The sequence below is a fragment of the Lissotriton helveticus genome, chromosome 8 (genome assembly GCF_964261635.1).
Source record: "Lissotriton helveticus chromosome 8, aLisHel1.1, whole genome shotgun sequence".
In the NCBI taxonomy this organism is placed as follows: domain Eukaryota; kingdom Metazoa; phylum Chordata; class Amphibia; order Caudata; family Salamandridae; genus Lissotriton; species Lissotriton helveticus.
Window position 1 is genome coordinate 1,630,923,179 of NC_136069.1, and position 21,754 is coordinate 1,630,944,932.

Here is a 21,754-nt window from a genome sequence, read left to right on the forward strand (position 1 = left end):
CCTGAGGCCAATCATGGCCCTGGGGACACCATCCCAGCCAGTTCCCCGCCTCCTGTAGAAGCCGGCATTGCTTTTGGACAAGGGGAGCTGACATGCATCTTCCCTTGTCCAAAGCAATACTGTTTTGCTTCATAGAAGTGAGAGCAGGTTTCCTGGCACAAGATGGCTGCCAACACTTCTTAGCTTGAAGTGTTGGCAGCCAATCAGAATGAAGCTCGTGATCGGGAGGGTTCGCAAATCCTCCTCGGTCACCAGACAGATATATTATTTTTTATTTCTCAGTAACTACTGAACGGATTTACACCAGTTAAAGCAAAGAGTGCACTCTGGACCAAGAGCTACCTCTCTGCCAAATTTGGTGTAATTCTGTTCAGCAGTTCGGGTTGTAGCCGCAACAAAAGTTCCTATGGAAATTAACATGGAGAAAACGTGTTTTGGGACCCCCTTTTTTTCCCCTCGGCCCCCGCTTGACAAATCACCCCGAAACTAGCAAGACAGGAGCTGACCGGAGCGGGCCATTAGTTTTGAAAATTTCGCTAAGGTTCGTCAAACAGTGCCAAAGATATTGGCAAAACAAAAAATGCTTTTCCTATGCAAATTAGGTCCTAACTACAACTACCTACTGGCGACTGCCAGTAGGTAAAAACACACACACACACACACACACACACACACACACACACACACTAAAACCTCATATTACTTTTACACAAATGCAAAGAGCTTTTAAATGCTAATTACATCCAGAAGAAAACTCTTATGAAGAAAAGAAATCGGCAGAAACGGTGATGGTGCGGTTTATATTATCCAGCAACTAGTAGTTTAACCCGTTGCCTGTGCTGAACGTTCCGCGCCAGTGCGGAACGTTCTAAGAAACGGGCGGGGCCGCGTCGGCCAACGTACGTGCGCAGCACTACCGAGGTAGTGCTCGCGACGTCCGTTGGCCGACAGCAGCAGCCAACGGGTTAAGCAGTACTGTGGCTATTTGTATGATCCAACAACTACTAGTTTAAACATTATTGATGCTGTTTGTATGATCCAACACCTAGTAGTTTAAGCAGTATTGTTTTTAGACCAGAGACAAACAACTTAGCTAGAGCTGCCTACCAAGTCCATAGTGCATAGTAAGTATGGGTATGTATTACTGATTGCTTGAGATTAAGTATTATGCTGATGTCCTGCTCAGATCAGGGCCACTATCATGTACATACTTGTGAATTATATCATGTTAGGTCATGTTATATTTTATTAATCAGAGAATGTACAATGATGTTTTTGGTGCTATTTTAGAATACAAAATGAATGTGATGTTAAAAGGACAACAGTAACTAAAAGCTACAAAGTCACAGAGCGAGGCGGAAAGGAGATGCAATGTTAAAAAAATTAAGTATTCAATTTCTTACGGAAATCAAGCATGGGGAAGTGTCTGTACGTCCACGGGGGCAGATGAAATCTCTTTGTATTAAATGATTTTGGATTAAAAAAATACATATGTATTTTGCACCAATAATTAAGGTGATTGAAACACTACAGTATCAATCTTAAATATGTATAGTTGTGCAATAATATTGGGAATAACATCACCAATATTACAAGTATTCATGATTTCATGATGGGTATCACATATATAAAATACACATACTGAAAAAAAATAGAACAGTATTTTATCTGTGGAACCATTCCTACCCCCAAGACTGACCCAAGCCCTGCAGCAGAAGATCCTCCTAATGAGAGATTTTAATGGTTAGGTGGACACACCTCACAACAAACACGCCTTCAAAGGAGCGCACAACTGAGCCCCCTAGGATTTATTCACGTAATCAAGCGCCTAACTCAGATTGCTGGTACCACTTTGCACACAGTAAACACGACAGTCCTCCCCAATACCCAGTATGATTAGTCTCACATCATTCTTGGGTTGATACTATTTAACTATCAACACAGGGTATACTTAACTCCCAAGTGGCTCTGGAGCTTCCAACGGGGCTCAGGACTAGGATGTCTACAATGCAGTGCTGAGATAAGGGACTTCCTCCTCACAGTTTGGACATGTCCCTATCATAGGTCCTTCAGGGAGGAGAATTTTACAACATTTTCGGGAATAGCCAAATGTAATTTAGATCCTAATCTGAAGCTGCCACTCTCAAACATACTAAATGACGAGGGCTTCACAACAGCTGAGAAGATCCTACTGCGGCTCAGGCTAAGACTGGCCAAGAGAGACATAGCTCAGGTTTGACGGCAAGAGGCACCCGCTAGCTTGATTCAATGGAAACGTGGAATGGGCAGATGCTGCATATTGGAAAACCCAATATATGAGGCCAGAGTCTGCCCTCACAGACACCAAGCGGTATGGGGAAATTGGGTGGATCATTAAGATCAGCTAAGTCAAGAAACATCCGTTATAATATTTAGTGCTACATATTCCACTCCTCTAGGATTGTATGGATTAGAGACCCACACACGACTACTGCCGAAATACAATGAACAAACTAAATATATATCGTAATTATGATTCTTGTTGCCTGAATATAAACAAAACCAAATAAAAACATGTATTAGAAATAATGTAAACAAGAAAGTAGCTCACTCTTGAAAAAAATCTGAAGGGAAGCAATGAATCAATCATAAGCCAACTGGGGCTCCCTCAGGAAGCGATACCACATGGTAGTACAGAGGACTCAGAAGGCCTGCTGCACCATACAAATAGCAGATACCTGCAAACAAACTAGCAAGCTGCTTGAAATCTTCAGAGAAGGGACGAGAATCAGCGAAGAACATCTATGTGCCTTCCCCAACACCATGAAAGAAAGCACTGCTTTCCTTCAGGCATATTTCAAGAAAATAAGGAATAACATATGAAACAAAAATCACAATGTGTTCCTATTACACATCCCAGAATACACAGAACTCGGACCATCTTTAAGGCAGCATGAAAGATCAGAAGATCCAACCCATTAAATGAAGCTTCCTTAAAACAAGCATTTACAATGCAATGGTTTTGCCTTTGTTAAAGTTAGAGCTATTGGCATTGCTCTTGACATTATTTTTATTTATGGTTTTTTTAACATAAATAAATGGCATTGTCATTTACAATGCCAATAGCTTAATCTCTCGCAAATGCCACACACAAACACCCACAGAGAGCCCCCCCCACACACACACACAGAGCCCTCCACACACACACCCACACAGAGCCCCCCACACACACAGCCACACAGAGCCCCCCACACACACAGAGCCCCCCACACACTGCGAGCCCCCCCACACACACTGCGAGCCTCCCCCACACACTGTGAGCCTCCCCCACACACTGCGAGCCCCCCCCACACACTGCGAGCCCCCCCACACACTGCGAGCCCCCCCACACACTGCGAGCCCCCCCACACACTGCGAGCCCCCCCACACTGCGAGCCCCCCCCCACACACTGCTAGCCCCCCCCCACACACACTGCTAGCCCCCCCCACACACTGCGAGCCCCCCCCACACAGGAATGACTGGAGAAGGCCAGGCGGCAGAAAACCCGTATTATAATAATCACGCCGATGTTGAGACTTACAATTCAAGTCAGGTGTTTATATGGCGCTCTGTGTTCAGTTTCAAGATTTCCAAACCGTTTAACATAAAGGACAGAGATAAGTGCGGAGATTGGGGGGAGGGGCAGAGTACTTTGCCCAGAATTATAGACTTTGGGCCGGTATTGAACCCGGGTCTCCTCTGTCTGTTTTCGTCATTACCTTGCCCTATACATCTCTCCCTTCACCCTGCAGCTGGCCACATCCATCACTCCCTGCCTGGTCGATTCCATAAGCAATTAAAACACGCTCCGGACAGTTCTCGGCCCACCCGTCACTGCAGACACAGCTCAGTGCATCCGGGCACCAAAATCCTGGAGCACTGACTTCCGCCGCCCTTTCATGCATTCTGCAGCTTGTGCAATGCCGATTCCCGCACTGTACCCCCTCCCTGGCATTGCTGCTTGTACTTTACAGCTGTTCCTTATGCAATCCATAGGTGTTCACTGGGTGTGTCAAGGATTGATGAAGTGGGCGCTCTCTCCGTACTCCGCTTGCTGCAGGTGCAGTGACTGCGGTCGGGCCAGTGTCTGCTGCCTCCGGACTCGGTTTCTATTGCGTGATTCAAACATTGTCACCCTTTGCCCCACCTCCCCCACCCCCCACTGCCAGTGCACTGCATCGGCAGCCTCCAGCTGCACGGACACCAATGCCACGGTGGCGTGCTGTGCTTCCAGACTAATATTTTCTTGCATACTACTGCTGACCCAGTAGGTGCCAGTGCATAGCCGATGCAGGCTCCCTGTGCAGGCCTCTCTCTCCACACTCGAGTTTCCCTGCATGCTCCTGCAGTAAATCTCCTCTTTTCGCGCCCTAGAGCTGTCCGTGCATCGCTGCTGTCCCCGGCCTCAGCCCCCTATTCCAGACTCTCTCTAGCTTGCATGCTTCAGCTCCTGCAGTACATCTCTTCTCTGCCCACTGCAGTCAAACCCTCTACAGCCAGTGCACCCCTGCTGCAGGCCACACTCTCTGGTGCAGGCGGGTACCATGCTCCAATTCCCTGAGCCCAGGCTCACTTTCGACTGTGCCCTTGGTTTATTGCACTAGACGCCCAACCCTTCCCCGAACTGCAACCCCCACTCATTTAATTTATTCATTTGCAGTTTTATATAGCGCATTGAAGTGCTTTACTTGAGCTTCAAATTACTTTACAGAAGGTCCGATTCATATGTTAGGCACTGGGAGATTATGTGATTTGCTCAGGATCACAGCATGCTGAGCCCGCGCCGGGACTCGAACTTCGTTCCACAGTGTTGAGGCCTTTAGGCCACATGTCCTCACCCTTGATACCAGGCATCACGTCTGCATATCTTTATATATATTTTCTCTTGCTGAGTATACCTCCGCACTACTGCCCACCTACCCCTGCTGCCCGTGCATTGCTTTAGGCCTCCCCAGACTCGCGGTGTCTCGCTGCTCTGACTCTTGCATCAGCATATATATATAACAAGAATGTGCCCCGGGCTCACGGAGAACGGGAGGGGGGACGGGCACACAGAGGGGGGGAGATGGGACGGCGGGAGTGGGGACACGGAGGAAGGCAGGACAGCAGCAAGCACGGCCCGGCCGGACCAGATTCGGGGGCGTTCCCGGCTTTCGGCTGACGTCGCGTGACGTCGGCAAAAGCCAAAGAATCGCGGGAACGCCCCCGAATCTGGTCCGGCATTGACGGACAGGCCCCTCGTCCAATGGCTAGGCTCCATTTATGGAGCCAGCCAATGAATGACGAGGGCCGACCCAAAGCCACACTACAGAACTCATCAGGATTTCGCCTGCGCGAAAAAGATGCGCAGAGCGCATCTTTTCGCCAGGCAAAACCTAAAAAGGCAAAGACATAGTGACACAGACACTATAATTCTGATAACACCTCCCTCCAATGAGTATTTGTTGATAACTTTCTATGGATAGCACTCAAAAAAAGCACCAGCATCCGTCCTCTCTTGTCACCTTATTATGTGTAAGAAGTATCTGAAGAGCAATTTGTATATTTAAAGTATATCACTTTTGATGATTTTAGTACATGATGCTCTATCCTCTGGCTCCCAAGTAAACATGGCACCGTCTGAGCAGGTTTTTACTTTGTGTGATGTGTTTGTGGTTCAGTTTTGAGTCTGTACTTTTCTGATTTGCATGAAAGCACCCCAACCCCAATCCTGATGGAACTTCATTGGCTTTCCGTGTTCGGCCCTCATAATCTTAAAACACAAGCATTGGCAATGCCAATAGGTCTGGTTTTAAAGAAATGTGTATGATAATGTGAAGCATTACAAGTAGATAGCATAAGAACGGATACGTATGTATTTGTGTGGAAGCAAAAAACTGTAGAGTAAAATTGGTGTAGGTTAAAATGTCAGGTGATAGTTGCACTGTCAAGCCAGACCTAAAAATCCACATAGGTTAAGGACTGCCTCCTCCCACCTGTGCAGCTGCAGCCAGAGAAAAACATCACAAGTTATCTAAGACACTTTAATAAGATTATAGTGTCACGTGGCTGCCCTTAAAAGTTCAAGCTCACTCAGCTGGGTATATAAATTGAACAATCACAGCAGCATGAAGCACGTTTTGAGGAAACACACAGCTTCAGACCAATCAAAACATGTAGTCCTGACTCCTAACATGTGTGTGAAGCCAAAGCCACGCTAGTGAGGCTCACATAATTGTCTGGCGACAGCTGCACTGTCAAACCACACTATGACCAGTGGCATCAAAGCCATCACAACCAGCACCCCTGCTTATCTGCAGACAAGCTCACCATATTTGGGAGTTCTCTGAGCACCCGGAGCTAGGACACTATTACACTGCAGACTAAATAAACAATGTAAAAATATATATTTTTTAAATACACATGGCAGAGACCTTTTCCACCTATGCACCCAGGATCTGGAACAACATGCTCGTATCCATAAGGACCGCCATAAGCTGCTCCAATGTAGGAAAGAGTTAAAGACTGAACTCTTTGAAGAACTCATCACAGTGAATTAACTGTTCACAACTCAGCTCAAACATTACAAAACCATACCTATTTAGCAGGCACGACAGCCGACATGTTGAAACAGTACACATTTAGGTTAAGATAATAACAACCATTCAAAAAAAAAAGCCTACTCATTCAGCCACTGCATGAGTTGTATCGTGCAAGGGATGAAGTCCCCAGTGCTCGATTAAAATGGAAATAAAATCCTTGTCAGTTCATGTCTGAAATGAGTAGGCACTACTCACTTTCACAAAACCCCTGCCAGCATGCATGTAATCCCTCCACATCTGGCAGAGTAATAGAAGTTACAAGAGTCACAATCCATTGTACTATTGGTAAGACAGCTGCCAGCCTGTCTCCCAAGACACAAGCAGACACTGGAGGGATCATTTCAACCTAATGATGGGAAACAAAACGTGTGGCACAGCGCTTAGAAAAGCAGCCAGGAGAGGAGTGGGAGCCAGCAGGTGCGGAGTCTACGGAAGGGCCTTCAAAAAGTCAGGCTAAGTACATACAAGCTTGTAGTAGTATTTTGCCAATATGGCCTACAACTAACAAGACAGCTCAGTGTCTTAATGCATCACAAGGGTTACATTACAGTACATACGAGTGGATCCTCCCGGATACAAACCTGTTGAGCTCTTTAAGTTAAACTCCAGTCTCTGCAGTGAAGGGTTAGTTCAATGAACCATCACATATGAATATTAGACCATTGGCATGTTCAGAACCCTATTGAAGACAATGAAGTGACTCGGGGCCCATAAGGGCGGGTAGAACGTTCACATCAATGGGCAGAATGTTCTAAAAGCCTTAGAGCCCTTCTGACTTGGGCAATAATGGTCGTTAAAGACCCTCGATTCACTGTAGACTTGAGCTGCAAACGCGAGTTAGGGTGCCTTTAAAAACTGTTACTGCCCTCAACAATGGGCAGTAACTCTTAAATAAAAGGCCCCCACACAAGCAGTCTGTACTTTCCCAAGAATCATATCACCATGTCACAGTGATTTTGTGGGCCACCACAGGTCTACAGAACGGGTTAAGCATCCTCTGGCCCTCAACCAAGCACAACACGCTCTGGCCGTAAACCAATGAATCCTGTATCCTCTGACCCCCTACAAAACACAGCAACCTCTGAGGGCGAACCAAATACAGCATCTTCCAATTCCCACCTCCAAACAGCAGTCTCTGACACTTACCAGCAAGCTGCATCTTCTCATCAACAAACCCTGCATATTCTGCCTGTTACTATGAAAGTTCGCATCTCCTGCGCGGGCCACTAAATCCTGCGTCTTCTGCTTGGCAGCACCAACGCATCACTCTCTGCTTACTGAAGACTACACAAACTACAGCATGTTCATTTGTTATCTTGGCTGTAGTTAAACATGTATCCTTTTTCACAATGTTCCCTAGCAGGGCACATACATGACAACCTCTGCTTGTGTGCATAGCCGCTCAATCACAGCAGACTCCTGGTGCAGGCAGAGTGGGAACAGGAGACGCCAAGATGGGGGCTGGCATTGGGTAAAGGTGCCACCTTATTCCACCAGTGCAGAGAACAGTGTGCACTTACTCGCTGTTCAGCTACCCACAAGTTTCACGTTATTCTGGCTCTGAGAACCGGTTTAAAAAACAAAGCACTTGTTCCCACACATTACAACGGTAACAATCTATTATACATCATTAATAACTCCCTCCCACCATCCAGCCAAACAGAAAGCAGCGCTGGGGGAAGCAGGGAAGATGGCAGCCCCATATGATATAGTGTAACAGTATTACTGAATGGAGTAAGCCCATGCTGTGATTCGAAAGTACAGTGCTCAAAGCAACACAGTGGAGGGCGCAGTACTAGAAGCAACACAGAAGGTGAAGCGCAGGACGCGACACTGGAGGGAGCGTGCGGCACTGGAGGGAGGGACACAGGACGCGACACTGAAGAGAGGGTGCATTACTGTACGCAACACTAAAGTAAGAGTGCAGCCCAGGATATGACACAGGAGGGCGGGCGCTAACACTGGACGCGACACTGGAGGGCGGCGCTAGCACTAGACGTGACACTGGAGGGCAGGCGCCACCTCTAGACGCAACACTGGAGGGCAGGCGCCAGCGCTAGATGCAACACTGGAGGGCGGGAGCTAGACGCAACACTGAAGGGAGGGCGCCAGAGCTAGACGCGACACTGGCGGGCGCTAGCGCTGGACGCGACACTGGAGGGAGGGCGCCAGCGCTAGACGCGACACTGGAGGGAGGGCGCCAGCGCTAGACGCGACACTGGAGGGCGGGAGCTAGACGCGACACTGAAGGGAGGGCGCCAGAGCTAGATGCCACACTGGCGGGCGCTAGCGCTGGACGCGACACTGGAGGGAGGGCGCCAGCGCTAGACGCGACACTGGAGGGAGGGCCCCAGCGCTAGACGCGACACTGGAGGGAGGGCGCCAGCGCTAGACGCGACACTGGAGGGCGGGCGCCAGCGCTAGACACGACACTGGAGGGAGGGCGCCAGAGCTAGACGCGACACTGAAGGGAGGGCGCCAGAGCTAGACGCGACACTGGCGGGCGCTAGCGCTGGACGCGACACTGGAGGGAGGGCACCAGCACTAGACGCGACACTGGAAGGAAGGCGCCAGCGCTAGACGCGACACTGGAAGGAAGGCGCCAGCGCTAGACGCGACACTGGAAGGAAGGCGCCAGCGCTAGACGCGACACTGGAGGGAGGGTGCCAGCGCTAGACACGACACTGGAGGGCGAGCGGGCGCCAGTGCTAGACGCGACACTGGAGGGCGGGCGCTAGACTTGACACTGGAGGAGGGCGCTAGCGCTGGACACGACACTGGAGGGAGGGCGCCAGAGCTAGACGCGACACTGGAGGGAGGGTGCCAGCGCTAGACACGACACTGGAGGGCGGGCGCTAGACTTGACACTGGAGGGAGGGTGCTAGTGCTGGACGCGACACTGGAGGGAGGGCGCCAGAGCTAGACGCGACACTGGCGGGCGCTAGCGCTGGACGCGACACTGGAGGGAGGGCACCAGCACTAGACGCGACACTGGAAGGAAGGCGCCAGCGCTAGACGTGACACTGGAAGGAAGGCGGGCGCCAGCGCTAGACGCGACACTGGAGGGCGGGCGGGCGCCAGTGCTAGACGCGACACTGGAGGGCGGGCGCTAGCGCTAGACGTGACACTGGAGCGCGGGCGCTAGCGCTAGACGTGACACTGGAGGGCGGGCGCCAGCGCTAGACACGACACTGGAGGGTGGGCGCCAGCGCTAGACACGACACTGGAGGGCGGGCGCCAGCGCTAGACACGACACTGGAGGGAGGGCGCCAGAGCTAGACGCGACACTGGAGGGAGGGCACCAGCACTAGACGTGACACTGGAAGGAAGGCGCCAGCGCTAGACGCGACACTGGAAGGAAGGCGGGCGCCAGCGCTAGACGCGACACTGGAGGGAGGGTGCCAGCGCTAGACACGACACTGGAGGGCGAACGGGCGCCAGTGCTAGACGCGACACTGGAGGGCAGGCGCTAGCGCTAGACGTGACACTGGAGGGAGGGTGCTAGCGCTGGACACGACACTGGAGGGAGGGCGCTAGCACTAGACGCGACACTGGAGGAAGGGTGCTAGCGCTAGACGCGACACTGGAGGAAGGGTGCTAGCGCTAGACGCGACAATGGAGGGCGGGTGCTAGCGCTGGACGCAACAATGCAGGGTAAGCGCAAGCGCTGGACACGACAATGGAGGGTGGGCGCTGGACGCGCCACTGGAGGGAGGGCGCTAGCGCTGGACGCGCCTCTGGAGGGAGGGCGCTAGCGCTGGACACGACACTGGAGGGAGGGCGCTAGCGCTGGACACAACACTGGAGGGAGGGCGCTAGCGCTGGACACCACACTGGAGGGAGGGCGCTAGCGCTGGACACGACACTGGAGGGAGGGCGCTAGCGCTGGACACGACACTGGAGGGAGGGCGCTAGCGCTGGACACGACACTGGAGGGAGGGCGCTAGCGCTAGACACGACACTGGAGGGAGGGCGCTAGCGCTGGACGCGACACTGGAGGGAGGGCGCTAGCGCTGGACACGACACTGGAGGGAGGGCGCTAGCGCCGGACACGACACTGGAGGGAGGGTGCTAGCGCTGGATGCGACACTGGAGGGAGTGCGCTAGCGCTGGATGCGACACTAGAGGGAGTGCGCTAGCACTGGACGTGACACTGGAGGGCGGGCGCTAGCGCTGGACACGACACTGGAGGGAGGGCGCTAGCGCTGGACGCGACACTGGAGGGAGGGTGCTAGCGCCGGACAGGACACTGGAGGGAGGGTGCTAGCGCTGAACGCGACACTGGAGGGAGGGTGCTAGCGCTGGACGCAACAATGCAGGGTAAGCGCAAGCGCTGGACACGACAATGGAGGGTGGGCGCTGGACCTCCACTGTAGGGCGGGCGCTAGCGCTGGACACGACACTGGAGGGAGGGCACTAGCGCTGAACATGCCACTGGAAGGAAGGCGCCAGCGCTAGACGCGACACTGGAAGGAAGGCAGGCGCCAGCGCTAGACGCGACACTGGAGGGAGGGTGCCAGCGCTAGACACGACACTGGAGGGCGAACGGGCGCCAGTGCTAGACGCGACACTGGAGGGCGGGCGCTAGCGCTAGATGCGACACTGGAGGGCGGGCGCTAGCGCTAGACGTGACACTGGAGGGAGGGTGCTAGCGCTGGACACAACACTGGAGGGAGGGCGCTAGCACTAGACGCGACACTGGAGGAAGAGTGCTAGCGCTAGACGCGACACTGGAGGGAGGGTGCTAGCGCTAGACGCGACAATGGAGGGCGGGTGCTAGCGCTGGACGCAACAATGCAGGGTAAGCGCAAGCGCTGGACACGACAATGGAGGGTGGGCGCTGGACCTCCACTGTAGGGCGGGCGCTAGCGCTGGACATGCCACTGGAGGGAGGGCGCTAGCGCTGGACGCGCCACTGGAGGGAGGGCGCTAGCGCTGGACACGACACTGGAGGGAGGGCGCTAGCGCTGGACACGACACTGGAGGGAGGGCGCTAGCGCTGGACACGACACTGGAGGGAGGGCGCTAGCGCTGAACATGCCACTGGAGGGTGGGCACTAGCGCTGGACGCGACCCTGGAGGGAGGGCGCTAGCGCTGGACACCACACTGGAGGGAGGGCGCTAGCGCTGGACACCACACTGGAGGGAGGGCGCTAGCGCTGGACACCACACTGGAGGGAGGGCGCTAGCGCTGGACACCACACTGGAGGGAGGGCGCTAGCGCTGGACACCACACTGGAGGGAGGGCGCTAGCGCTGGACACCACACTGGAGGGAGGGCGCTAGCGCTGGACACCACACTGGAGGGAGGGCGCTAGCGCTGGACACCACACTGGAGGGAGGGCGCTAGCGCTGGACACCACACTGGAGGGAGGGTGCTAGCGCTGGACACCACACTGGAGGGAGGGCGCTAGCGCTGGACACGACACTGGAGGGAGGGCGCTAGCGCTGGACACGACACTGGAGGGAGGGCGCTAGCGCTGGACACGACACTGGAGGGAGGGCGCTAGCGCTGGACACGACACTGGAGGGAGGGCGCTAGCGCTGGACACGACACTGGAGGGAGGGCGCTAGCGCCGGACACGACACTGGAGGGAGGGCGCTAGCGCCGGACGCGACACTGGAGGGAGGGCGCTAGCGCCGGACGCGACACTGGAGGGAGGGCGCTAGCGCCGGACGCGACACTGGAGGGAGGGTGCTAGCGCTGAACGCGACACTGGAGGGAGGGTGCTAGCGCCGGACACGACACTGGAGGGAGGGCGCTAGCGCCGGACACGACACTGGAGGGAGGGCGCTAGCGCCGGACACGACACTGGAGGGAGGGCGCTAGCGCCGGACGCGACACTGGAGGGAGGGCACTAGCGCTGAACGCGACACTGGAGGGAGGGTGCTAGCGCTGAACGCGACACTGGAGGGAGGGTGCTAGCGCTGAACGCGACACCAGAGGGAGGGTGCTAGAGCTGGACGCGACACCAGAGGGAGGGTGCTAGCACTGGACGCAACACCAGAGGGCGGGCGCTAGCGCTGGACGCAACACCAGAGGGCGGGCGCTAGCACTGGACGCAACACCAGAGGGCGGGCGCTAGCACTGGACGCAACACCAGAGGGCAGGGGGGCGCTAGCAATGGACGCAACACCAGAGGGCAGGGGGGCGCTAGCAATGGACGTGACACCGAAGGGCGGGCGCTAGCACTGGACACGACACCGGAGCGCGGGCGCTAGCACTGGACGCAACACCAGAGGGCGGGCGCTAGCACTGGACGCAACACCAGAGGGCGGGCGCTAGCACTGGACGCAACACCAGAGGGCGGGCGCTAGCACTGGACGCAACACCAGAGGGCGGGGGGGCGCTAGCAATGGACGTGACACCGAAGGGCGGGCGCTAGCAATGGACGTGACACCGAAGGGCGGGCGCTAGCACTGGACGCGACACCGAAGGGCGGGCGCTAGCAATGGACGCGACACCGAAGGGCGGGCGCTAGCAATGGACGCGACACCAGAGGGCGGGCGCTAGCACTGGACGCGACACCAGAGGGCGGGCGCTAGCACTGGACGCGACACCGGAGGGCGGGCGCTAGCAATGGACGTGACACCGAAGGGCGGGCGCTAGCACTGGACGCGACACCGGAGGGCGGGCGCTAGCAATGGACGTGACACCGAAGGGCAGGCGCTAGCACTGGACGCGACACCGGAGGGCGGGCGCTAGCAATGGACGCGACACCGAAGGGCGGGCGCTAGCAATGGACGCGACACCAGAGGGCGGGCGCTAGCAATGGACGCGACACCAGAGGGCAGGCGCTAGCACTGGACGCGACACCAGAGGGCGGGCGCTAGCACTGGACGCGACACCAGAGGGCGGGCGCTAGCACTGGACGCGACACCAGAGGGCGGGCGCTAGCACTGGACGCGACACCAGAGGGCGGGCGCTAGCACTGGACGCGACACCAGAGGGCGGGCGCTAGCACTGGACACGACACCGGAGGGCGGGCGCTAGCACTGGACACGACACCGGAGGGCGGGCACTAGCACTGGACGCAACACCAGAGGGCGGGCGCTAGCACTGGACGCAACACCAGAGGGCGGGCGCTAGCACTGGACGCAACACCAGAGGGCGGGCGCTAGCACTGGACGCGACACCAGAGGGCGGGCGCTAGCACTGGACGCGACACCAGAGGGCGGGCGCTAGCACTGGACGCGACACCAGAGGGCGGGCGCTAGCACTGGACGCGACACCAGAGGGCGGGCGCTAGCACTGGACGCGACACCAGAGGGCGGGCGCTAGCACTGGACGCGACACCAGAGGGCGGGCGCTTGCACTGGACACGACACCAGAGGAAGGACGCTACAACTGGATGCGACAGCGGACGAAGATTGCTTCCTGGACGTGACAACGGAGGTTGGCCGCACCATGGCTGTAGGGATAGTGTTTAGGTTGTTCACTGCCTTCGAGAGTAGTGCTAGGTGCAGTACTGCCAAAGAGAGCGGTGCTAGGTGTTGTGCAGTAGAGAGCAGTGCTAGGTGATGAAGTGCTGTGCGGTATGATTTGGTGCGCAGGTCTCTACAGAACAGTGTTAAGTGGTTCGGCAACAGAGCTGTAGAGGGTTCTATTAGGTAGTTTAGAGCTGCAGTAAGCAGTGCCTGGGATGCAGCATTGAGAACAGTCAGGTGGTACAGTGCTGCAGGGCAATACTACGTGGTGCAGTATTTAAGAGAGATGTACAAGGTGGTTCAAAGCAGTAGAGAGCAGCGATAGATGGCACAGTACTTAATGTGAGGGCCGGGGAGGGAGCAGAAGCAAGGTTGTGGGGAAGTGCTGTACCAATCAGTGGTAGATGGTTCAAGTGTCGGTGCTGTAGAGATTATCCTTCGCTGGGTCACTGCTGTAGAGAGCAGTAGAAAATGTTGCAGTGTTATAAGGATCAGTGTTGGGTAGTGTAGAGCTGTAGAGATCAGTGCTAGGTTAAGCAGTGCTAGGTTAAGGTGTAACACTTCTAAGCGTTGTAATGCGGCAGAGATCAGTGCTGGGTGGTGGAGTGCTGTAGAGTTCAGTGTAAGATGTAGTTGGTGGTTTTGTACTGTGATTAGCAGTAGTGCAGTGAGTAGAGAGAAGTCATCAGGACCCCTTTGAGAGGGCCACAGGGCAAGCAAGAGTTAATGGGCCCAGCCGTGACCTTCAGCACTTGACTCTCAGTGTTAAGAGTGGTCCGAGCAGCCCAAGACTCCTTCAGTGAGGAGGGCGATACAGAGGAGGTAGATACAGGGCAAGTAACTCAGGCACACTAATCAAAATACGCACAGCAGCTGCAATAAATTATTGCCCAGCCAAATATTTGCTTTAATAAAATGAGAAGTATTTTATTTTACCGCTATCACACAAAAGTAAATACAACATTCACACATAACTACACAGTCCCCCTGAAGTCATGGCTCTAGTGTTTTGTAGGCAGTTCCCTGTGTCCCACTCCCTCTTTACTCTAGCAAACTTGGTTATTCCCTATTCCTTTTAGATAGCATCCAGCGCAAGCCCAATAGTAGGCTGAGTCTCGAGCGTCCACTCCTACTCTACAGTAAAGTCAAAAGTGTACCTGCACCAAAGCAATATCTAGCAAGCAAGTTCCCCTGGGGCCGAATTGACCCAAATGAACTCCTGCACGAATGGAGAGTTCCGAGTTCCAGAGTGGCAGCGGCTCGGTCAGGTGAGTTCAAGGCACGCATCTCAGACGGGCTGTACTCGGCGGCCCACACATGGTCACATCCCCACAGCGACCACAGGTCCCTTGTGGCTCGTTCAAGCAGGGTAAGACTTTCAGTCCATCCCTCGATGGAGAGAAGGTGATGCATAGTTCTTGAAGCTGGTCTTGCATCCCAATGTAGGTGTGTTTGGGGATACCAAAACGGGCTCACTTCAGATCAGGTACCACTTCTTGCTAGTTCCAGTGACCCCATCTGGGACACAGGGTCACCACGCCTGCGCAATACACGGGAGCCAACTCGATCGCACAGCAGATACAGCATACGGGGTCGCAGGCTCCTCACCTTAGTAGGGCTATGGCCCACTCCACACAGTAATCCGTCCACAATGGCCTGGCCAGGCATAAGATGCACCTGAATCCTCACCGCACATGGACTTCTGGCCAAACAGCAAAGCAATATCCAGGGCTCACTTCATAGCGTTCTCTCCCCAGCATCAGAGGGTCACCAACGTCCTCCTCCACACAGACAACGACCCGATCGGTGCAGCAGCTGTTACACACACCTCGCACAGGGAAGCCACTCAACAGAACTTCTCACTAGACCTTGCTCTTTCCAAAGCTCTCCTTGACAGCACAGGGCACACTGGTTTCTGCAAGCAGGCAGGCGCTGGTGCTCCAGGGCAGGTGGTCTTCGATTCCCTGGGTGATGTCCTCCAACCCTGCAGGAAGACTAGCAGGGCTTGGCCCCATAGTCCTGGTCAGAGGCTGAAGTCTCTCTTCCTTAAACAGTCCTTCCAGCTGATTGTCAGTTGACAATTTTTGGGGTCTCAAGCTCCCCTTATAGTCTACTTCCAGACACCAAATTTTACTTAGAGTCTGAGTGTTTGCAATTTATGCTGAGGGTCTGCTTCTTTTAAAATTGCCCACTCCTCTGCCCTCTCTGCCTCTTGAACGCAGGCTATCACAGCAAGAGCGACTCCAAATTTGATAGTCCCAAAACACAGCCATGGGAGTGAATAGAGCTCACATCTGGATGTCAGCCACAGTAATGTGTGTATCAAAAGGTCAGCCCAGCGCCTCAGTCGTACTATTTATGATTCTGTTTCAGCCCCATCTACTTCCTCAATGTGCCCAGATCCCTTCCTTGTGACCTCTCTCTGAAAAGAGAACCCTTTGAAGTGTACACAGGAGGTCTGGCTCTCCCCTATCCAATATGGCCCACCAATGAATGATGTACTGCATAGCAATATAACCCTTCATGTACTGTACCACTCACAGGCAAACATACTTCCAGCACATGCACTAACCATGCACATACTGCATACAACTACATCCTCCATGTATTGTACCACTCACAGGCACACAATACACTCAGGGCAGGTACTCCACTCCTGCACTAAGCAGCACTTCAAAACAACCTGATGTAGGCCAAGGAGTGTGCTAAGTACACAGCAGCGGAACTTTGAATGAATGAGCCTGTAGGCCTCACTCCAGTGACACAGGTCAACAAGGACCTGTTCACTTCTAGTGGTAACTACACCATATGCTGCCACTGCTGAGCCCATGCTGCTTAACTCATGGTAAAGATAGTAGCCTTTCACCACTATGAGGTTAGCACTTTGGGCACCCCTTTGAGTCTTAACAAGACTGCAATCAGTGAGAGAGGCCTATGTCACGGTGCACACATATGGTTCATGTTTTCCCATGACAACAAAAATCAGAAGTAGGGATCCAGACATCAGGAACGTTGGGGCACTTAAGGGTGCATGCAGAGGACTTTTCCGTCCCAACATCAGTATTAGGTGGTGGGGTGATAGTTGGCCAGTGCTAGAAAGGGAAGTGATAGGAGTTGCAATGCTATAGAGAGCAAGGCTTGCTGGTGTGTGCTTGAGGAAACAGTGCAGGAAGGATCAATGTTAGCTGGTTTAGTGTCAGCACTTTAGGAAGCTATGCTGTAGAGAGCATTGCAAGAGCTGCTGTGCCAGGTTTTGAAGTGCTGTAGAGAGTTGCAGTAGGTGGAGCAATGATACAAAAGGTCAGTGTTAGGTGGCTCAGTGACAGCATTTAAGAGAGCAGTGTTGGATGGTGTAGTGCTGTCTCAGTGCTAGGTGGTGAAGTGATGTAGAAATCAATTTTAGGTGGTGTTGTAGCATAGATGGCAGTAATACTGTTGTGCAGTGTTTTCGTGAACAATGGAATGTGGTGCAGTACTGTAGAGAGCAGTGGTAGGTGGTCGGTGCAGTGCTGTGAACAGCTATGACAGGTGGTGCGGTGCTAGGTATTGTAATGCCGGAGAATGCAAGTCTAGGAAGTGCAATACTACAGACACCAGGGCTAAGTGCTATGGTGCTTGAGGGGACACTGCAGAAAGGAGCATTGGTGAAGCAGGGCTGTACAGGACAACGTTAGGTGGTTCAGTGCAGTGCTGTATATAGAGTAACTATTATAATGTGCAGTACTGCACTACACTGTTATGGGCGCAGTGCTCTACAGAGTTGTGCTAATGGGTGCAGTTTTCTGGGTAGTGAGCAGAGCTAGATGTCAACTTGTTAGAGAGTTCAGTATCAGGTTACACACCGTCGAGGCCTGCTCCCTCCTGCACTGCAGTGCTGTAGAGGGCAGCGGTAGGTGGCGTGTTGCTAGGCGATGGGGACAGCAGTGCAAGGTGATGCAGTGCTGTAGACAGCAGGGGTTGAGGGGCCAGTGCAGATGGACGCTGTAGAGGGCAGTGGTAGGTGGCTGTTGCTAGGCGCTGGAGACATCAGTGCAGGGTGCTGCAGTCGTGTAGACGGCAGTGGTTGAGGGGCAGTGCAGATGGGCGTTGCAGTGCTGCAAAGGGCAGTGGAAGGTGGTGGTTGCTAGGCGCTGGAGACAGCAGTGCTAGGTGCTCCAGTCCTGTAGACAGCAGTGCTAGGTGCTACAGTGCTGTAGAAGGCAGTGGTAGGTGGCGGTTGTTAGGCGCTGGAGACAGGAGTGCAGGGTGCTGCAGTCCTGTAGACAGCATGGTTGGGGGCAGTGCAGATGGGAGCTGCAGTGGAAGGTGGTGGTTGCAAGGTGCTGGAGACAGCAGAGCTAGGTGCTACAGTGATGTAGACAGCAATGTTGAGGGTGCAGTGCTGCTGAGGGAAGTGGAAGGTGGTGGTTGCAAGGTGCTGGAGACAGCAGTGCTAGGTGCTACAGTGATGTAGACAGCAATGTTGAGGGTGCAGTGCTGCTGAGGGAAGTGGAAGGTGGTGGTTGCAAGGTGCTGGAGACAGCAGTGCTAGGTGCTACAGTGATGTAGACAGCAATGTTGAGGGTGCAGTGCTGCTGAGGGAAGTGGAAGGTGGTGGTTGCAAGGTGCTGGAGACAGCAGTGCTAGGTGCTCCAGTCCTGTAGACAGCAGTGCTAGGTGCTGCAGTGCTGTAGAGGGCAGTGGTAGGTGGCTGTTGCTAGGCGCTGGAGACAGGAGTGCAGGGTGCTGCAGTCCTGTAGACAGCATGGTTGGGGGCAGTGCAGATGGGAGCTGAAGTGGAAGGTGGTGGTTGCAAGGTGCTGGAGACAGCAGAGCTAGGTGCTACAGTGATGTAGACAGCAATGTTGAGGTTGCAGTGCTGATGGACGCTGCAGTAGTGTAGGGGGCAGTGGTAGGTGGTGGTTGCTAGGCGCTGCAGACAGCAGTGCTAGGTGCTGCAGAGGGCAGTGGTTGAGGGGGCAGTGCAGGGCAGTGCAGATGGACGCCTCAGTGCTGTAGAGGGCAGTGCTAGCTGTCAGGTGCTGGAGACAGCAGTGCTAGGTGTTGCAGTGCTGCAGAGGGCAGTGGTTGAGGGGGCAGTGCAGATGGACGCTGCAGTGCTGTAGAGGGCAGTGGTAGGTGCTGGAGGCAGCCGTGCTAGGAGCTGCAGTGGTTGAGGGGTCAGTGCAGATGGACGCTGCAGTGCTGTGGACAGCAGTGGCTGAGGGGGCAGTGCTGCAGTGGTAGGTGGCGGTTGCTAGGCGCTGCAGACAGCAGTGCCAGTATCTCCGCCACCTGCTGGCAGCCCCGGAGGAGGCAGCGCTGTCAGTGCCGGGCGGGGCAGCGCTGCCTCCCGCGGGGGTCCCGCTCTCAAGGGAGGGGCTACATTGGCCACAGTCCCGGGCTCCCCACGCACCCCTCGCCCGCTCCTCACCGTGTGCTCGGCCCCCGTCCGCTCCCGGCGGCTCTGCGTGCTGCGGAGGGTTGGGCTCTGTCCTCCCCTCGCTCCCGTCATCGGGCTCGCCCGTTCCCCCTCCTCAAGCCCTCGCAGACTCGCCTCCGTCCTTCGCCATCTTGGCCCCAGGCAAGCTCTCCCCTCCAGGGGGCGTGGCCTCACCCGCAACGTCACGTCGCCAGGTGCGTAAGGGTGGAGACGAAGGAAAGCAAGGAGAAACGACTTTCCACTCTTAGAGATACCCCGGGGGTACCGAGATAGGCATGACATCCCGGGGGCCCTGGTTTCTATTTTAAATGGTCCTGTGTAAAATCATGCTGTAGCAGGGAGTTACTCTGCTTAATCCTTTGGCTTGCTTTTTTAGAGCGGCAATTTGGACAAATTGTGCACACAGGCAAATAAACCTGCCTCAGACAGGAGACTCCTGAATTCTTAAGAAAACAAGCATTTTCAAACTCAATAGGTCTAATTTATGCAGAGCTATTGACTTTGGCAATGTTTATTTTTTATTTTTTTTATTTTATGCGATTTTATATAGCGCAAACATAACACGAAGGTGTCAGAGCGCCTTACAAAAGAACCAGTTGCGATACATAAGGATTTAGGATTACATGAGTTACATAAAAGATACAAACAGAAAAAAATTGCAAATGTACAAGTTGTAAAGTCACACAAAGAAGAGATGCAAACAGAGAAAATTGCAAATGTGCAAGTTGTAAAGTCACTCAAGGAAGAGATACAAATGGGTAAACTCTAACAATCACATTAGAATGGTAATGAATACAAGGGACTACTAGATATACCAGTGGTCAGAGTTATCTCTATATACATATATATACAAATAGTAGATTTGCTCAGGAGTACATTTTACCAGCGATTAGGCTTGGAAAAGTATATATCACATATTTACAGAGTTAACGGGGAAATAAAAAAAAATCAAAAGGGGTAGAGAGCGGTAGGTGGGGGAGAAGAGTTGGAGGCTGAGATTGGTGAGAGGAGAGAGGGGGACTTGAGGGGGAGAAAGAGATAAGGCAGTCCAGCAAAAGAGAAATGTTTGAAGGTCGGCAGGATGGAATCCAATGGACCAAAGGAAAGGACAAGAATCCACAAAATGGCGGACCCGGGTCGTGGGCATCGATGGAAACCATCTTAAAATGGAAAGATGCACCCAGGTCTGGACCCAAAAACCATGAGAGCAGAGTTCCATAAAGTGGGGTCGGAGGGGAGACGCAGTCACAGCACCGAAGAGCACTCCGCCATCTTGTGCTCATGAGAGCAGATTTCCATTAAGTGGAGTCGGAGGGAGGACGCACTCACAGCACCGAGGAGCACTCCGCCATCTTGTGCTCAGCAAGCGTGCATCTGACCCGGAGAGTTTAAAGCCGGTGGGGGGACACGTCATCGGAGCCCCCACCGTCAATACCAGAACATCTGGGGGAACACCAGGGTGATTAGCAGTGCCCCCGCTCACCGTCTACCATCCCGCGGTGCGTGACAGCGGAACACTGGAGACCCCATGCATCCAGCACTGCGCTCACCCCTCAAGAAGCACATCTCCAGCCCCCAACTCCACTCCAATCTCCTGCACTGAGAGTAGCTAGGCGAGACGTACTGAAGTGCTAGGGGTCTCCGAGAGCGCCAGCTCTCACTGTGTGTAGTCTGGGGAGGTGCCATCAGCCGCGGGCAGTGGGTCAGCCTCGGCAGCAGTGATGGCGGGTGTCGTAGCCCCGCCGATGCCATCTGCGGTTCCTCTTTATTACCGGCAGGGACGGCAGCCAGGTGGAGTGAGGGGGTGAAGGTCCCAATCTCTTACTAGCCAATTTAATGAGCGTATAGTTTTATTGTTGTCTGGTTCTTGCCCTTGACAGGGGGTACGACCACTAACCCCTTAAGGTAAGCAGGATTCAACAGGTTTGTCTGGGCAAGATGCTTTTTATCTGAGATTTTTCCTGGAAGAGATTCCAATTGCGCACTTGTTTGATATGAAATATTTGTACGTTTATTCGCACTCTATTCAGCAGAGTGGGTAACGTCGACGTTACCGGAATACAGACACTAGACCTGGCATTATGCCCGAAATTGAGAACCCCCAAGAACTTCCTTATATCGACGAAGCTGATAGAATATAACAGAATCTACACGCCCTGAGGAAGCCCCAGGCCGGATGGCCATGTAAGGGAGCGAAACATGTGTTGGCTGTTTCTTTCTTCTTTTCACCCACTCTAGATGGATCGATTCTTCTTCAGCAATTGTGAAAAAGCAGCTACTCGCTTATGGATTACAAAGCTGCTCG

At 53.9% G+C, this 21,754-nt stretch overlaps 1 protein-coding gene across 1 annotated transcript in view; it reads right to left on the reverse strand.

Annotated features, from left to right (window-relative positions):
* Nucleotides 1-19,615, reverse strand: part of FHIP1B (FHF complex subunit HOOK interacting protein 1B) — a 436,229-nt gene extending 416,614 nt beyond the window's left edge. The window contains exon 1 of the mRNA XM_078658708.1: nucleotides 19,441-19,615. The gene's annotated coding sequence lies outside the window, so the exon portion shown is untranslated. The remainder of the gene's footprint in view (nucleotides 1-19,440) is intronic.
* Between the last annotated feature and the right edge of the window lie 2,139 nt (nucleotides 19,616-21,754).